This window comes from Anthonomus grandis, chromosome 6 (genome assembly GCF_022605725.1).
Source record: "Anthonomus grandis grandis chromosome 6, icAntGran1.3, whole genome shotgun sequence".
NCBI classification, from domain to species: domain Eukaryota; kingdom Metazoa; phylum Arthropoda; class Insecta; order Coleoptera; family Curculionidae; genus Anthonomus; species Anthonomus grandis.
In genome coordinates this window covers 4,423,525-4,441,375 of record NC_065551.1, presented here as the reverse complement: position 1 = coordinate 4,441,375, position 17,851 = coordinate 4,423,525, and the positions used below count along the sequence as shown (strand labels likewise).

At 36.3% G+C, this 17,851-nt stretch overlaps 2 protein-coding genes across 17 annotated transcripts in view; one reads left to right on the top strand and one right to left on the bottom strand.

The window, feature by feature from the left end:
- Positions 1-1,145, bottom strand: part of LOC126738014 (kinesin-like protein unc-104) — a 227,573-nt gene extending 226,428 nt beyond the window's left edge. For 5 of the 6 annotated variants that reach the window (XM_050443167.1, XM_050443170.1, XM_050443171.1 and 2 more), the window contains exon 1: positions 1,067-1,145. The gene's annotated coding sequence lies outside the window, so the exon portion shown is untranslated. The remainder of the gene's footprint in view (positions 1-1,066) is intronic. The other variant, XM_050443168.1, reaches the window with a different exon arrangement.
- Positions 1,146-2,825: 1,680 nt separating this feature from the next.
- LOC126737850 (zinc finger CCHC domain-containing protein 10-like) overlaps positions 2,826-17,851 on the top strand; it is a 621,641-nt gene continuing 606,615 nt past the window's right edge. The window contains exons 1-3 of one of the 11 annotated variants that reach the window (XR_007661132.1): positions 2,826-3,538; positions 11,628-11,886; positions 11,968-12,154. The gene's annotated coding sequence lies outside the window, so the exon portion shown is untranslated. The other 10 variants (XR_007661131.1, XR_007661133.1, XR_007661128.1 and 7 more) reach the window with 10 other exon arrangements.

The following is a 17,851-nucleotide window of genomic DNA, read 5'->3' as shown; positions in this document are numbered from 1 at the left end:
ATAGGACCTAACACTGACCCTTGAGGTACACCACATTTAAGGTGTGCTATCCCTGAAGAAAATCCAGATGCAACCACCCTCTGGGTGTGACCAGACAGGTATGACTTCAACCACCTCAAAGCCACTCCTCTAAATCCATAAAAATCAAGAAAAACAAGAGAGACCTAGGATCCAATTTTTTGTTTATTTATAGTATGCAGTATAGTTTTTCCGGTAAATGGAAAATGCTCTCAATCAATTGTAAAACAGTACCTAAAAAACAATCAAATTGGGTGTTTACATCTTGATATGTAAACAAATTTTCCCAGTTAAAGCTTAACAATTCTTTTGTAAATTTATTTATAGATGCAAGATACATTTTTTTCTTAATTTAATTATGTTTGTTGCATTACTTTAATTATTAGTATTTTTCTGCAATCCAGAGATCACAGATTTTGAACTTTTAAAATTCTTAAATTTTAAATTAATATTTTTTAACTATCAAAAATGATATAAGTATTAAATTATTTAAACTCAAGGAATAAGATACATGTGGCTTCAACAAGTCATATGAGCTGCAAAGTAGAAAATCTATTCATACATAAGAACCTCAAAATGTATCCAATTTCAAGGGTCTGGCTTTGCCAACAAGAGTAATAAATATTAGTTTACCAAAGAATCTCCTCAATATGAGTCATGCCTTCCCCGTTCCCTCTATTCTAAAGGGGAAAATCAATGTCCCAACATACAGCTTGACCTTACACTTTTACCACCCCTTCGTTTATAGTTATTAGATTTCCATGTGTTTACTACTGATTGCTGGCTATTTATTATTAGCTTATTAATGTTTTTTTCACTAACATTCTCAAAAAATTACTTAAAATTACTAATTATGTTGGGGGCTATGATTTAAAATAATATTATTGTTATTAAATACACTGTTAGTGCGACCCTGTAACATCACAGGTCGGGGTTGTAAGTATCGTTTCACGGTTTTTTTAGCACAAAAATGAAATGTCTGTTAAAACCTTCATATTGCCCTTATGGTAGAAACCTTAAGAAATGCAGAAAAATGTGAGAAACTTACCTTTTCTTAAATATTTTCGGAAAAACTGGTAGAAATTCACCAGTCAAAACAATCGCGATGACATTTCGGAGGCTGATCGATCGCACATGCGTGGAAGAGCAACCGCGGAAAAAACAGGATCGGACTTCGCGCATATTTTTATTGATCTTGCTTTTTTATTTTATATAATGATAAAAGATTTTTGCGCACCTAATCGCTTGAAAGTAGGTTAGTATTTTGATTCATATCTAGTCAGTATTCTCTCCTCCATCAAAATGATAATGAGAAACATGAGTAATGAGAAAACGGTTTTTCTTTAATTTCTTATATTGTTTTTAACACCTTAACTACTATAAAAAGTGCCTACCTATTTAACAATAATATATAATTTATAATACCTATAAATTCATAACATATGATTGATGACAATTTAAAAGTTGATGACTGATATGTTTTTATTTTACCTCTTTGAAACCTATTAGTAAGATAAGACTTTTAGTACTTAAGTACTACTTTTAAAAGAAAGCCAAAAATAAGAACTTCTAAACATAGATAAGCTAAATAAACTAATACTAAGAAATGTAATGGTTCTCATATCGTCGGTCCCAAGGCAAAACTATGGCAATTTTTACCTATCTACATTTTTAAGCACCTCTAGACCAGTTCTTGATAATGCCAAACCAACGAATCTGCAAGCCTCATGGTTTTGGTAGGGGTAGCTGTACTGCCTTTGACGTATCTTAAACGGCCCACAGACGATGCAATTTGTTGTACTACAAGTTGTACAATCTTGGTTGGTCCAACCGTTTGAACGATAATTGCAACGTGTGTGGTATTGTAGTTCAACCAATCGTACGACGCGGTTGAATCGTACGGAAGTATAGCATGTTTAAAAATCTGTCGTACAACTCGGTTGGATATACGATAAGTTTAAACGTGTGTGTCTTTTGCCGACTTGTTCATATGATTTCATTTAAAAATTGTCAATATTTTCATATATTGTGTAGCGATATTGTCCTATAAAATCATGGAAAACAATAGGCATTTTTGGACGGAATTTATAGAAATTTATCAAGAGCATTCTTGTTTATGGGATGTCAGATCTAATGATTATTCTAACAAACATAAACGTAACGCAAGTTACGAAATTCTCTTAAGAAAATTAAAAGAAATAAACCCAACAGCAACGATGGAACTTTTAAAGAAGAAAATTAATAATAATTATGAGAACAGCTTTCCGAAGAGAGTTGAAAAAGGTAAGTTATAAGTAGTTATTATCTTCGAAATTAGGAATCGGGCAAAGTTTTAGATATATACTACGTGACTTTGAAAATAGAACACCTCTATTTTTTCCATAAGAGCCAATACAAAAATGCTTTGTTTAAAATTAGCTATATCTCTTTTAATAATTGAGGTAGGTATCAAGAGAATTAAAAAAAGAAAATATCAAGGAAAGTTTAAGCTATAACTTCACTATAAGATCGCGATTTTGCTGTATCCCCTGAGCGCATACAGTGTTAACAGCAAAGTCGCTTTCTTATAATGAAGTTGTAGCTTAAACTTTCCTTGATATTTTCCTTTTTTAATAATATTTTTATTTTTCTTTTTCTTTTTTTTATTTATTTCTTTTTATTTATTTATTTATCAACGTATATAACATTTCAAGTACTTATTAATAATTAACAGTAGTCTTAAGTAAAAACTATAATACTAATAAACAATACTGTGCTAAACCTAATCCAAAGAGTGGGTGTTAAATAAAAAAAAAATAAGTAAAGAATCAATAATTAAAGAATTATTCAATTAATAATTAATTATTAACCATTTATCATTTTAATATTGCTTGGATTAAATGAAATTTGAATGGAGGGATGGAGAATAACAGGAAGGAAAAAGGAGAGTAAAGATATGGGGAGTGAGGGTTAGGAAGTGGGTACCAGGGAACCAATGGAAGGAGGGAGACTTACTATAGGCTATAGAGACAGCTCAGGGGATCTTCTCAAAGGGAAGCCGACTAGCACTAACCACTTTGGTAGAGTGGCGTGGATTCAACAAGAGATCAATAAAATATAAGCGCCACCTGTTTTATCCCAGATGGATAAGAAAATCCCGATGACCAAGAAAACAGGAAATGACTAAAAGCACTATACCTACCTATAAACCTGAAATAAAATCTCACAAGGAAGAACAGACAGTTTTAAGTGAATCTATATTAAAAGAAAAATTAATAATCAAACTTATTATTCTAAGAACAAGTTATGTTGCCCTTCCTAAATATAGTGTTTATATCAAAACTAAAATCTTGTATTATGTTGTTTGGGGCTAAAAGTTTGCATGGGTACTTTCGAAATAGGCCTATTTATCCAGTTTACAAGATCTATATGGTCTATTTCAATAAAATAACTAATATGTACCTAGTTATTATGAAACTATTCAAAACAATGGTGTGGTAGTAAAATCTAATGATCAGAGTGGTAACAATGTAATTTTGAGGTTAGTATTTAATCTAATATACTACAGTAAAGCTAATGAATGTTGACAGGACTTTGGTTTACTGGTTAGGTTGTTTTACTGACTGCATTCAGTTCACTAAACGTCACAAACATTAATCAAACCTGGCTCCAAAAGGGCTGCATGATTGCAATGGGGGACCTGGGTGGATCGGTTTAACAGTGAATGTCAATGTAGATGTTGTGGACGTTATTGGAGTAGATGAGTGGAGATTTCTACCTCTTATAATCGTGGATAAAGACCATACGGGGGGGATAAAAGAAAAAGCCTGAAAGTGGAAGAATACCCAGATTGAGGAATCGCCAATAGAGTAAGTAGATATAAGCATTGATGGTTAAACTTAACGGTATGCGTGAGTCTACTTATATAAAATTACATGTGTAATATGTAGATTATCAGAAACCAAGATGCCAAATTAAAATATTAGGACTTACCAATGGAATTGGCCTTTTCTCGGGAACACAAAACTGGACACTTAAACAAAGAACCTTGAAAAAGTTGGGATTTAACTACACCACTTATAATCCTGCACTATTGCAGTATGGCATTTAGTATCCACAAACTAAAATACCCAAAAGGTGAGTTTTCAACTTTTCATTGGAGTAAAATCGGCAAAAATACCAAGAAACAACCTTCTTCAAAGGCTTGTTCTTCAAGACTCCTAGAGGTCAAAGATTTTCGCGCCAGAAATGGTTTTAGTAGGGATATGGGAGAATGAGCTGGGATCTTATTGGCTAGGATATGACTTCTGACATTAGTTAAATCAAAACAATTAAAAAAATTAAAGTTTTGATTAATAATTTGAGTTACATCATAAGGGTTGAAAATTATTGATATCAAAAATATAATTAATACTGAAATGATAACTGTTTATTTTATTAATTTTAGCACCAGAATAACTTAGAAATTGCCTCTTAAAGTTCTATAATCGAGCTATGCTTTCGCTAACATTTTAGATTCATTTTATTTTCTTATTCTTTATGTATCTGACGAAAATAAACTGTAACAACACCTCCCCTTCCTCAAAAAAAATTTTTTTTTTTTTTTGAAAAAAAAAATTTTGAACAAGGAGACAAAAAGAATTATGTGCTACATATTGTAATTACTACAAAAAAAAAATTACGAAAATTTGGCCTAACTCAGTTAATTCACTTAAACCTTTTAATTAATTTTCCCAATTAATTTACTCTAATATACCTAGCCTAATAAACATAAATTAACTTAATTTACCCAATCAATTTACTCTAATATATCTAGCCTAATAAACCTAAATTAACTTATTCTAATCCTAATCTAAAGTCAAATCGGGGTTTAAAGTTAAAAATTGGGGGTTTAGTCTGAATCAGGAGGATGTGCTTTGAGATCCTTTGCGTGCCAGATTCCTAAATTTTTACCGTTATCATCAATAAGTTCGTAAGTCCAAGGGGACACAATACGATGTATAGAGAATGGTCCAGCGAATTTTGGCGCTAACTTAGACGTGAAATTTTTAGTGGCATCCGAAAGAACGATGTTCCGTTTCCAAACCTTTTGACCAACGGTGAATCTATCGTCGCGCTTTCGCAAATCATAAACGCGCTTTGATCGGTAGAAAGCTTGCTGAGTTCGCTTTTGGACGTCGCCAAAAATCTTCTTGAGTGTTTCAGATCTCCTCAAAGCATCAGGTTCACTATTAGGGTTAACATTTTCGGTATCATGGTCAAAGAAGATTTCACGGCCGAACATGATAAAATTGGGGGTGAAATCGGTGACTTCATGGCGAGAGGAACGAATTGCACAACCAACTTTTGCGAGATATTTATCCCATTGACGGTGGTCATCAGCAACATAGGCTGACAAACTGGACTTTAGAACTCTATGTACTCGTTCTACTGGATTCGCTTGTGGGTGGTAATTCGCAGTGTACTTTATTTTAATATGGTACTTAGCCATGAGTTCCTGAAAAGATTTACTTCGAAATTGCGCGCCATTATCCGTGATAACAGTTTCAGGTGCACCATAGATCAGAATGATATGATCTTCCATCCATTTAAGTATTTCCCTTGTAGTAGCTGAACGTAAGGGATAGAATAATACGTATTTACTAAATACGTCACACACAGAGAGAATGTAACTATATCCAGATGTTGACCGTGGTAAGGGACCTACAAGATCTATGCTGATGGTCTGCCAGGGTCTAGAGTTACTTGGTTGGGAGCTAAGCATTTGACCAGCAGGGGCTTTTTGTTGTGGCTTGGTTCGCAGACAAACATGACATCGCCGAATATATTTGGCTACGTCAGACCGCATACTTGGCCAGTAATAACGTCTCGCTATTCTGGAATATGTTTTGAAAACTCCTAGATGTCCACATTCTGGGGGATCGTGGTTGGCTCGTAATATAGCGGACCGTTCGTGTTTTGGTATAACTAATAGCATTGTAAAGGTCCTTCCTGTAAGCTCGGGGTACCTTTCTTTGACTTTTTTGTAAAGTTTCCCATTTTCAACCCACCACAAAGGATATTTTAAAGGGTCCTGCTCTACCTTTTGGCACATACCCGCATACCAAGAATCGGAATTGATTGGATCGATGGTGGCGATGAAAGGAAGAATGGAATCCACGGCAGGTACAGAGCGAGACAGGGCATCAGGAACAACGTGTTCTTTTCCCTTTCTATGTATAATATCGAAGTCATATTGCTGCAATCTTAGGCTCCATCGGGCTATTCTACCCATAGGATCTTTAATGGAATGTAACCATTTTAAGCTATAATGGTCAGTTATTACGGTAAATTTTGTGCCTTCCAGGTAAGGTCGTAACTTTTCTATGGCAAAAAGGACTGCCAAACATTCCTTTTCAGTGGTACTGTATCGTCTTTCGTTCTTATTAAGAGATCGACTAAGGTAGCAGATAACTCGTTCTTCACCATTTTGTACCTGTGACAATACAGCTCCAAGCCCATAATCAGATGCATCGCATTGTACAGAAAAGGGAACACTAAAATCGGGACACGATAGTACAGGAGCTTGGACAAGATATTCTTTGATTTTCTTAAATGCCGCATCACAGTTTAAATCCCAAATAAATTTTGCATTTTTGCGCGTCAGGGCAGTAAGGGGTGCAATAACTGTAGAGAAATTCGGCACAAAACGACGATACCAGGACGCCATACCAACTATGCGTCGAACCTCTGTAGCATTTTTAGGAGAAGGTATATTTAAAATTGCCTCTACTTTCTCAGGATCAACTAGCAGTCCTGAAGCATTGACTACATATCCCAAATACTTTAGTTCAGACTTACAAAACTGACACTTATCGGGGTTAAGAGTGAGCCCTGCGCGAGTTATTCGCTTAATCACTTCTTGCAAAATCTCAATGTGTTTTTGAAATGTAGGAGTGCAGATGATTACGTCGTCAAGATATACAAATACAAACTGTTCGAGATCAACGCCGACTACACGATCGATCAATCTTTGCCATACGGCGGGGGCATTTGTCAATCCGAAAGGCATACGTTTAAATTGAAAGAGACCTCGAGATGGAACAGTAAATGCAGTTAAAGGACGTGATTCTTTTGATATAGGGATCTGCCAGTACGCAGACTTAATGTCTAACGTTGTTAAGTATTGAGCGTCTCGAAGCTTATCTAATATTGAACTAACAAAGGGAAGAGGGTAAGAATCAGGGGTAGTGACCTTGTTAAGGACACGGTAATCGACACAAAATCTCCAACCTCCAGACTTCTTCCGTATCATGACTATTGGAGACGACCATGGAGAGTCGGATGGTTCTATTATGTCTTCAGACAACATTTTTTCTAACTCCATATTAACTTCCTTCTGAAGAGCTGGGGACAAAGGATAATACCTCTGCTTGATAGGGGGTGAATCTGTCTTGATGACAAGTTCGATGAGATTTGTACACCCAATTCTACTTCCTATAGCCGAGCGAGTGTCCTCAATAAATTTGTCTAGGATTTGTCGTTGCTCGGAGGTGAGCGTGGCGATTGACTGAATGGCCGACAAATGACTAGTTTCCTGCAGGTCGGAGCGAAAACTCCATTCTGAAGAATAAAGATCGGGGATAATCTTCATATTCTTCCAAAAATCTATACCTAGGATGACGTTATGGAATAGAGACGGGACAATGAGAACTTCTAGTAGGATCACTCGATCGCGAAGCTGGATAGGCACTTGTGCAGTTCCTAATCCTTTAACACTTTCGCCATTTGCTACAATACAACTGGAATCATTACTAGGATTTATGCAACAGAGTGGTTTTAAAATCTTCCATCCTTTAGAACCAATAATAGTTCGAGTAGAGCCGCTATCTAATAAGGCAAGAAAGGATTTTCCGTAAATTTTTATTTCTAGATGGGGTCGCAAATCGCCTTTGGCGTGTGATAAGATAAAGTCAAGGAGTTCATTCTGGTTGACCGATACATTAGAATTAACTGAGGAAGACGGAGGGCCTACTGACGTCTTCCGATCTCGGAGTTTTTTGTACACTTGCTACAATTTTTGGAAATAACATTCGGAGAGCCACATCTGAAGCAAAATTTCTGGCGAGGCTTCTGGCACTGCCTGAAATTATGACCAACTTCTTGACAGTTCCAACACTTTTGTGTTGAAGAAACCGGGCAAAGAGTAGTCGTGTCTTCCTCAAAATGGAGAAGATCTTCTGACATAGCTGGTTTAATTGAAGCTAACTGTGAAGGTTGCCAGGAGGGTTTATGATAAGCTAACGATGGTTCCAACAAATTCCGGTAATTTGTAGGAGGAGAAGCAAATCTTTGAACTCGTGCTTCAGTTTCCTCAATTGATCTACTTAGATACAATAGTTCATCAAGAGTGTTGATACGTTCTGTAGCAAGTCTTCGCTGAATGTGAGGTAACAGATTTCTTCTGATAACTTGTAACCGGGTGGTTTCTGAGGGCAAATTTGGGAGTTTTCTAAATAATGCTTCCATAGCTACGACAAAACTAACCACACGTTCGTGGGAACCTTGAGTTCGGTGATGAATCTCATCCCAAAGGCCAAACTCATAATCAAAAGGCTGGAATGCAACTCGTAATTGAGCTTGAAGATCATCCCATTGGGAAAAGCGTTTTGTCCGAAACCAAAGGAGAGCATCTTTTGTAAAGAGTTCTGGGGCAGACTTTAAAAGATGTTCTTTGGAGACTCCTCTAGAGACACGAAGCTCTTCAAGGCGTTCGAGAAAGTCTGTCACACTAGACTGACCATTATATTTTAAGTTCTACGACGACACATCGTGATACTTGTAAGGCGGAGAATTTATATAATATCGACTTGGTTGTCCTCGTAATGGAGAAAATTCGAAATTGTCAAGTCGATTGGCAAGATCCACAACTGGATTAGGGTGACTTAAAGTTTCATCTATGATATGAGATGCATCAGTATGCACTTGTCGTGAGGCATCTACTTCCGAATCCATAAACCTTATTCGAGAACGTCTTTCATTAGGTCCACCATGTTGGAAATAACCTGGATCATACTGATCATAAGATGTGGTACCTAACTGATTATTTACACGCCCGTTAGAAGTTGAGTGAGGAACTTGAGAGGAATGTCCTAAAAACTGACGGTAATTGTCTGATACTCCATTTGTCGGATTCAAAGTTGCTGAGGGTGGAATTTGTTCTGGAATTCCCTCTGCGATCATTGAGTCACGACGTCTCTGAGATATAGGTAGGGAAGTATCTAAACCTTGGGGAGAAGACAATTGTAAAGAAGGAGGTTGAATATCAACAGGCCTAAAAGAGGAATGTGGAATATTTGTGTGACTATTAGGGTCAGATGACTCCGGATAGTTTTCTCTTACTAAGTGAGATAGTGGACGGATCACTCGACGGTTGTCAGTTACTGGCTCTAATCTATCGTGGGATACAGTTAGAACAGACTGACTAGATGACTGTCTCTGATTTTCATCTAAACTAATCAGATCATGAACGATGGCTGGGTCTTTGTGGGTAGTTGTATGAGGAACTAATAATGGTTGAGAATCATTGGGGTTATTTGTATCCAATATACTGTGATTAGCGGATTCGAGTCGATGATGGTTGGCTGCAGAATGGTGAGTTTGTACAGGAATATAATTTCCTTCTTTTACAAGCACCAAGCGATCGAACAGTTCATGGCAATTCTTCTCAATCTTTATTTTCGCATCTCGTTCGGATCTTTCGATGCATAAAATCCGGTTTAAGCGAGATCTAGTATGCGTAAGTAAGGTAAAAATGCGACGAAATTCGTTTGCTCTGTTATTAAAATCAAAATTTGTTATATCGCGAGAAAGGGTGATTAATTTTGCTTCACAAATTGACAACTCGCTGTCAGAATCGTAACAGGAAGTAGTCGGTGGTGGCATACGTCCATCACGTTCTAATTGTATGACCTCGCGCAAAGTAGTACGTTTTTGAGCAAAAGTACCCGATAAAGGAAGACCACGTATCGCTAGTTCATATTTAATTTCTTCCGTGCCAAGCAAATTAATATCCATTTTATCTAAGCCGTGTAGTAAAGACAAATTATAAAAGAAAACCCAAGCTATTCGTAACCAGTATCTATCCTAAAAAATCACTAACGAAAAGTAGACTATAATTAAATAAATAAAAAAAAAAGATGAGAAAAGAAAACAAAAATAGTAAGTCCCTAAAGCAAAAAAAATATATTAATAATATCTTTTGTTAACAGAAATTCAAAAAAAAAAAAAACAACGTTATGAGTTGTGAATAAATTCACAAACCCGCCCAACAGTTCAAAAAAAAAACAAAAAAAAAAAAAAAGACAAAAAACTGCTATATGAAACAAAAAAAAACAAAAATCTAAGCTGGATTTATCCAAAAATTAAAGGTAAAAACTAAACCACCTAAAACTAAGGGAAAAAATTAACTATCATTACGAACGCATATATCATTAACGCCCATCGCTTTAAAATATATAATAATGCAAAATAATATAACCAAAAACTGTTGTATTGTAGTATTTGCAACCTCAACAAACAGTAAACCTGAATCGCAAAAAAAAATCGAGTCGCAACAACAAGTCTGCTAAGATATACTTATATCGATACTCAAACAATCCTATCATCAAGTGGTCCCTATACTGTAGCAACACCAAATATAAGGCTGAGTATTAATCGAAGAAGGAAGGATGCGCTAACCTATAAATTTTTACTGTCAAAACATATTAAACGTATTTCAAAAGATACTAAAAAAAAATGTGGCAAAAAAACAAAACAATACCCGTTGTCAGGCGCGAATTTGTTAAATAAAAAAAAATAAATAAAGAATCAATAATTAAAGAATTATTCAATTAATAATTAATTATTAACCATTTATCATTTTAATATTGCTTGGATTAAATGAAATTTGAATGGAGGGATGGAGAATAACAGGAAGGAAAAAGGAGAGTAAAGATATGGGGAGTGAGGGTTAGGAAGTGGGTACCAGGGAACCAATGGAAGGAGGGAGACTTACTATAGGCTATAGAGACAGCTCAGGGGATCTTCTCAAAGGGAAGCCGACTAGCACTAACCACTTTGGTAGAGTGGCGTGGATTCAACAAGAGATCAATAAAATATAAGCGCCACCTGTTTTATCCCAGATGGATAAGAAAATCCCGATGACCAAGAAAACAGGAAATGACTAAAAGCACTATACCTACCTATAAACCTGAAATAAAATCTCACAAGGAAGAACAGACAGTTTTAAGTGAATCTATATTAAAAGAAAAATTAATAATCAAACTTATTATTCTAAGAACAAGTTATGTTGCCCTTCCTAAATATAGTGTTTATATCAAAACTAAAATCTTGTATTATGTTGTTTGGGGCTAAAAGTTTGCATGGGTACTTTCGAAATAGGCCTATTTATCCAGTTTACAAGATCTATATGGTCTATTTCAATAAAATAACTAATATGTACCTAGTTATTATGAAACTATTCAAAACAATGGTGTGGTAGTAAAATCTAATGATCAGAGTGGTAACAATGTAATTTTGAGGTTAGTATTTAATCTAATATACTACAGTAAAGCTAATGAATGTTGACAGGACTTTGGTTTACTGGTTAGGTTGTTTTACTGACTGCATTCAGTTCACTAAACGTCACAAACATTAATCAAACCTGGCTCCAAAAGGGCTGCATGATTGCAATGGGGGACCTGGGTGGATCGGTTTAACAGTGAATGTCAATGTAGATGTTGTGGACGTTATTGGAGTAGATGAGTGGAGATTTCTACCTCTTATAATCGTGGATAAAGACCATACGGGGGGGATAAAAGAAAAAGCCTGAAAGTGGAAGAATACCCAGATTGAGGAATCGCCAATAGAGTAAGTAGATATAAGCATTGATGGTTAAACTTAACGGTATGCGTGAGTCTACTTATATAAAATTACATGTGTAATATGTAGATTATCAGAAACCAAGATGCCAAATCAAAATATTAGGACTTACCAATGGAATTGGCCTTTTCTCGGGAACACAAAACTGGACACTTAAACAAAGAACCTTGAAAAAGTTGGGATTTAACTACACCACTTATAATCCTGCACTATTGCAGTATGGCATTTAGTATCCACAAACTAAAATACCCAAAAGGTGAGTTTTCAACTTTTCATTGGAGTAAAATCGGCAAAAATACCAAGAAACAACCTTCTTCAAAGGCTTGTTCTTCAAGACTCCTAGAGGTCAAAGATTTTCGCGCCAGAAATGGTTTTAGTAGGGATATGGGAGAATGAGCTGGGATCTTATTGGCTAGGATATGACTTCTGACATTAGTTAAATCAAAACAATTAAAAAAATTAAAGTTTTGATTAATAATTTGAGTTACATCATAAGGGTTGAAAATTATTGATATCAAAAATATAATTAATACTGAAATGATAACTGTTTATTTTATTAATTTTAGCACCAGAATAACTTAGAAATTGCCTCTTAAAGTTCTATAATCGAGCTATGCTTTCGCTAACATTTTAGATTCATTTTATTTTCTTATTCTTTATGTATCTGACGAAAATAAACTGTAACATGGGAGTAGGGCGCTATCCCAAGATAGTTGCCCTAGCTGACGACTTAAATTTATTTAAAGATGTACTGAAAAAATCAAGATCTTTTGCAAATCTATTCACTGTAGAAGCTATTCTATTTATAGGACTGTTTAGTAGATAGGATGTTCTGCAAAAGGGAATATGGAGAAGCGCCTGACCTCGTGTTGTGTAAGAAGATACATGCAAAGAGAAAAGGTACAGACATTCCGGACTTCTAACAATACCATTCAGAACCTTAAACGCAAAGCAAACATCAAAGAACTGCCTTCTACTTGATAAGGAGTTTATGCTCAGGTAGGACATGGTCTCTGAACAGGTAAGATCCAGGCCTGACTTCATAAGAGTATATCTGGCAAACCTGATAAACTTGTGCTGGATATTTTCAAGCCTCTCAATGTGAATCAGAAAATGAGGTGACCAAACAATAATGGAGAATTCGAGAAGAGATCTCACCAGGCAAATATATATTGTCTTCAATGCTGACACATTAGTAAAGTCTTTGCAAGATCTTTTGATAAAACCAAGCAGTTTATTAGCTCTATTTACAGTATTTTCGAAGTGGTGGGAGAAAGTAAGACTCGGGTCCAGAAAGACACCCAAATCCTTGACTGAGTCAAGCTCCTTCAAGGGGATACCATCAATAACATATTGACAAGGAGGGGAGACCCTTAAACAAGTAAACCTCATAAACCCACATTTCTTAACATTCAATAACATTTCATTCGACTTACACCAGGAAAACACTCTGTTTATATCTCTGTGAAGCACCAACTGATCCTGAGAGGAGGAAATCCGCCGAAAAATTTTCAAATCATCAGCGAAGAGCAAAAACTCAGACTCCAGTAGGGAGCCGAGGTGATTGATAAAGAGACTGAATAACAATGGTCCCAAATGGGAGCCCTGAGGGACCCCCGAAGTTGTCAAAAATGGGTTGGACAAAAAACCACCAATTTTAACACGCTGCTCTCTATCGATCAGATAAGACTTGATCCAAAGTAAAAGAGATCCGCTGATGCCGAGATCTGAAATATGAGAGATAAGAATATTATGGTTGACCCTATCGAAGGCTTTACTAAAGTCCGTGTATATCGCATGTGTTTCATTACCGTCGGCAAAAGATTTGAAGATATAGTTGCTAAAAACAAACAAGTTTGTATCCACAGAACGACCTCTGGTGAGTCCATGCTGTTGATCTCCAATTATTTCCTGAAATGTGCCAGATAGAACCACCTCTACACAGTGCTCGAACAGCTTAGGAATTGCAATAGAAATACCAGTATAGGCCCTGAGATCATGAAGGAACATCTCATCTGGAACGGTAGAATCGCTTGATTGGACTGAAGTCTTACAAATTTCCAAAAGGTCTTGCTATCGTTCTCTATTGCATTTTCGGCTCTCTCAATGTAATGTCTGTAGCATTCACTAGATAATGACCGGCATTCTGAGTGCAGAACACTAAAACTTAAGTAATCAGTATTTGATCCTGACTGTCTGTACCTTCTATGTGCTATTTTTTTCTGAATAACTAGACTTTTTAGTTCTCTAGAAAACCATGGTGGATAATGTTTCTTGGGAGAGTGTTTTTTTATTGGCACAAACAGATTCAAACAATCATAAACAACAGAATAGAAGTTTTCAACAGTGGTATTTAAGTTATCGTTAACAATTATAGACATCCAGTTGTATGTAGAAAAGTAGTTATTTATAGACACAAAATCTGCTTGATTAAAGTTGTAAAAATATGTTATAGGTAGTTCCAGGTAATTGGACTTACTATTGGGTAGTTGCAGCTCAAGAGCAGGATGGTAAGGATCTGACCCGACTAAAATATTACATTTAGTTGTTAAAGTGGAATAAAAAGTTGTAAAGCAAAGGTCAAGAATTGTTCCATGATCATTAACCACTGCATTGAGCTGCATTAAACCTAGAAAAGTGAATGTGTCACATAAAAGATTCTCTTTATCAGATGTAACATTATTTAGGGTTAAGCCATAATGATCATCACTAGGTAACCATGAAATATTAGAAAGGTTAAAGTCACCAACAATAAGGACATTATTAAAGCTCTCGCAAGCTTTGGTAACAGGGGCACAATGCGCTGCATACACAGATAGATCCATGGATGGAGGAACATAAATGCAGCCAATGCAATAATCCTCGCCATCACCAAGACGCACAGAGATCCAGATTTCTTCAAGTGAATTGTCAGCAGTTGGCAAACGATGGGATTTTAGGGTGTTGCTCACTGCTAGGAGCACACCCCCGCCTCTACTTTTTGAACTGTTACTAGTGTTGCGGTCCGTTCTATACACACAGTAGTTGGAGCTAAGGAATTCACCGTCGTTGACTGTAGGATCCAGCCAAGTTTCAGTTAGGGCAAGAATGTGGTAGTCTTTTGCTTGGGCAGCACAGAGAAATCCCTTTAGTTTAGTTTTTAAGCCCCTCACGTTCTGATAAAACAACGATACATCATCTACTGTGGGCGCTGAGACAGTGTTGGGTCTAACTGAAAATTCGCCCCTCGGCCCTGAGTGCGCCTGGGACGAAATTCCATGACCGCTATACCGGCTGGCCAGAGGTTCGGGTCAAGTAGTCCCTTCAGTAGGGACTCTTTTACCCCTATCCTAAAGGATACAACATCCTCATTCTTATCCAATATGGCACATTTAACATCTGAGATGTTTAGTTGCTTCTCAAGGTATTTTAGAATCTGCTGCTCAGTAGTGTCCGGATTGCATCTGCCCAAATACAACCACTGACGTCTATTAGCTGCAGATAGTGAAGAAGCTTCAGAAGAAGTCCCAATGATGACTGTTTGTCTGCCAGGGTTAGTTCGATGGATTGATTGTGGTGTCGACCTATTCTGTGATTTTGCTTCAGAATTGGCGCCAGCCATTGAAGAGCTACTAGGCCTTGATCTGATTGGATCAACCCTTTTTGCGTAGGTATGGGCTACTGTTTCTGTTTCTATCGGCAAAGACACAGTATTGTCCGGAGACAAAGATGTTAAAGAAGTTATATTAGTTATATTAGTTGGGGGGCAGGATGGCTTTGATGGAATAAGATCCTTGAGCATGTTTAAATCCTCTTCCAGTGTTGTCAACCTGGCCTCTAGCGCTTCATTTTTTGCTTGTAGTAGTTTTAACAATTCAGAATCACTGTTTGAGGCGGAAACGCCCTTTCCTCCGATTCCTTTCTCGACCAATCTCATAAGTCCCTCCTGGAATGCAATATTAGCATCATGAAAACCACAAGAAATTTGGTTGGTGATTGTGTTTTGAAAGGATTTCATTTGAGCTTCCAGAAAAATAGCAGCATTTGTTGGGGAGCTGTTATCCGTGCTGGTTATCCGCAAGCTGGGTTTGCACACAGAACACACAAAACACATGACTCTAGTCTTCATTTGAGTGACCTGAGCCTCTGATGTAGTAAATTTTGAACATGATAAGCAATGCACGACATTACAGAAGTCGCAAACAATCTTATATTTTACCTCTCTATCTGTTAGACTTGCACCACACCTTCCGCAAGCTATGATATAGATCAAAATAGCAATTTAACAGGCACCCAAAAACTCCAAATCCGAAAACACGGTGACTTGGAAATTATTATTAAAAATCAACAAATCCAATTCTTCAAACTCGTTGGCTTAAGCAGAGCGGCAAAATAAATACCAAGAATGTTCAGGTATTGATTCTCATAGACGCACAAAAAAAAAAAAACGTATTGTTATCTGAGAATTTCTATTGTTTCCACTGAAAATCACAATTACTCACGAACCACCAATCACCAGCAGTACCAGATCAGAATATTGCAAAGACAATGCCAAGAAGCAGAAAATATGTAAGAATCTGAAGTCTACTTCTTTCTAATCGTGTAAAATAAAGCAAATTCGCGGAGCGTAAGAATGCGCGTATTTACAGATGAAATTTCGACAAACAATCTCAATATATAATATTTTCAATGTCATGTAGCATAACTTTCAATAATAGTCATTTATATTACTAGCGCTGTAAGAGTTTATTATTTAGTAACCTTACCACTCATACGAGTGCTGTAATGAAGGCTTACCACACATAACACATGTAATATGAAAATTTTATTACCGACTTTAACAACTTTAGGTATTATCTACTCATGTTGGCATCGTTGAGTGATGCGATAAACTGAATCCATTACAATACTATAGTGCGGCATCAGACTCAGTTCATAACTCAAAGAAACTAAAATGAGTATCATGATAGGCTCTTATCTAAATGTTCCTAGATAAAAGAGGCATTGATTCAAGGTACAAGATTCCAAAGGAACAGGCATAGGAACAGATGATTTATATGAACCGACACTTTGGTACTATGATTTGCTACTGTTTACATCACAATCAGAAAGCGGCAGAAAAGGAAGAGCGATTGACGAAGATGAAGTATCGGAAAGTAATAACAGAGTAAGTAGATTCTAACTTCAGTTTATTTTAGGATAAGAATAACAACTATTCATATAAATAATAAAAATTACATATTACGATGTTACCTATGAAATCATTTTTTCTTGGAATGTAGTTTTTCCATTAGTATTGAAAAAGTTTTTATAAGAATCTCTTACTTTTTTTGAGGCATTACTTGAATTTTTTGCTGGAATTTTTTCCAGGTTTAGTAAATTAGTAGTTTGTCTCTATTCCCCCAGCACAACCGTGCCACTGATTGTGTCTTCAAAATCTACAGTTGCTTCTGTTATGTAGCTTTTCTTCGATAACCTCCTCAAAAAGTTGTGAAGTCCACAGCACGCAAGGACGATATCATCTACTGTTTCAACACTTGTAGCAATAGGTTGTAAAAAAACTCTAAAACGTGATGCTAGGATGCCAAACACGTTTTCGACAACTCGGCGGGCTCTGCAAAGGCGATAGTTGAACATTTTTTCAGCATGAGTTATTCCTTTCCGCGGGTATGGCTTCAATAAATTCTTCATTAGCGGAAATGCCTCATCTCCAATAAAAACATAAGTCATTACTGCCAGAAAGTTTAGTTTCTTTCGGTATATTTAACTTGTTTGACATTAAACGTTTGTAAATTCCTGTTTGACTCCATATTCCTCCATCTGATACCCGTCCATTGGTACCCGTGTGAACATATAAAAACTCGTAATTTGCATTGACAATTGCAAATAACACAACGCTAAAAGTACCTTTGTAGTTAAAATAAAATGATCCACTTTTGGCTGGTTTTTTAGTAGTGATATGCTTTCCGTCCAT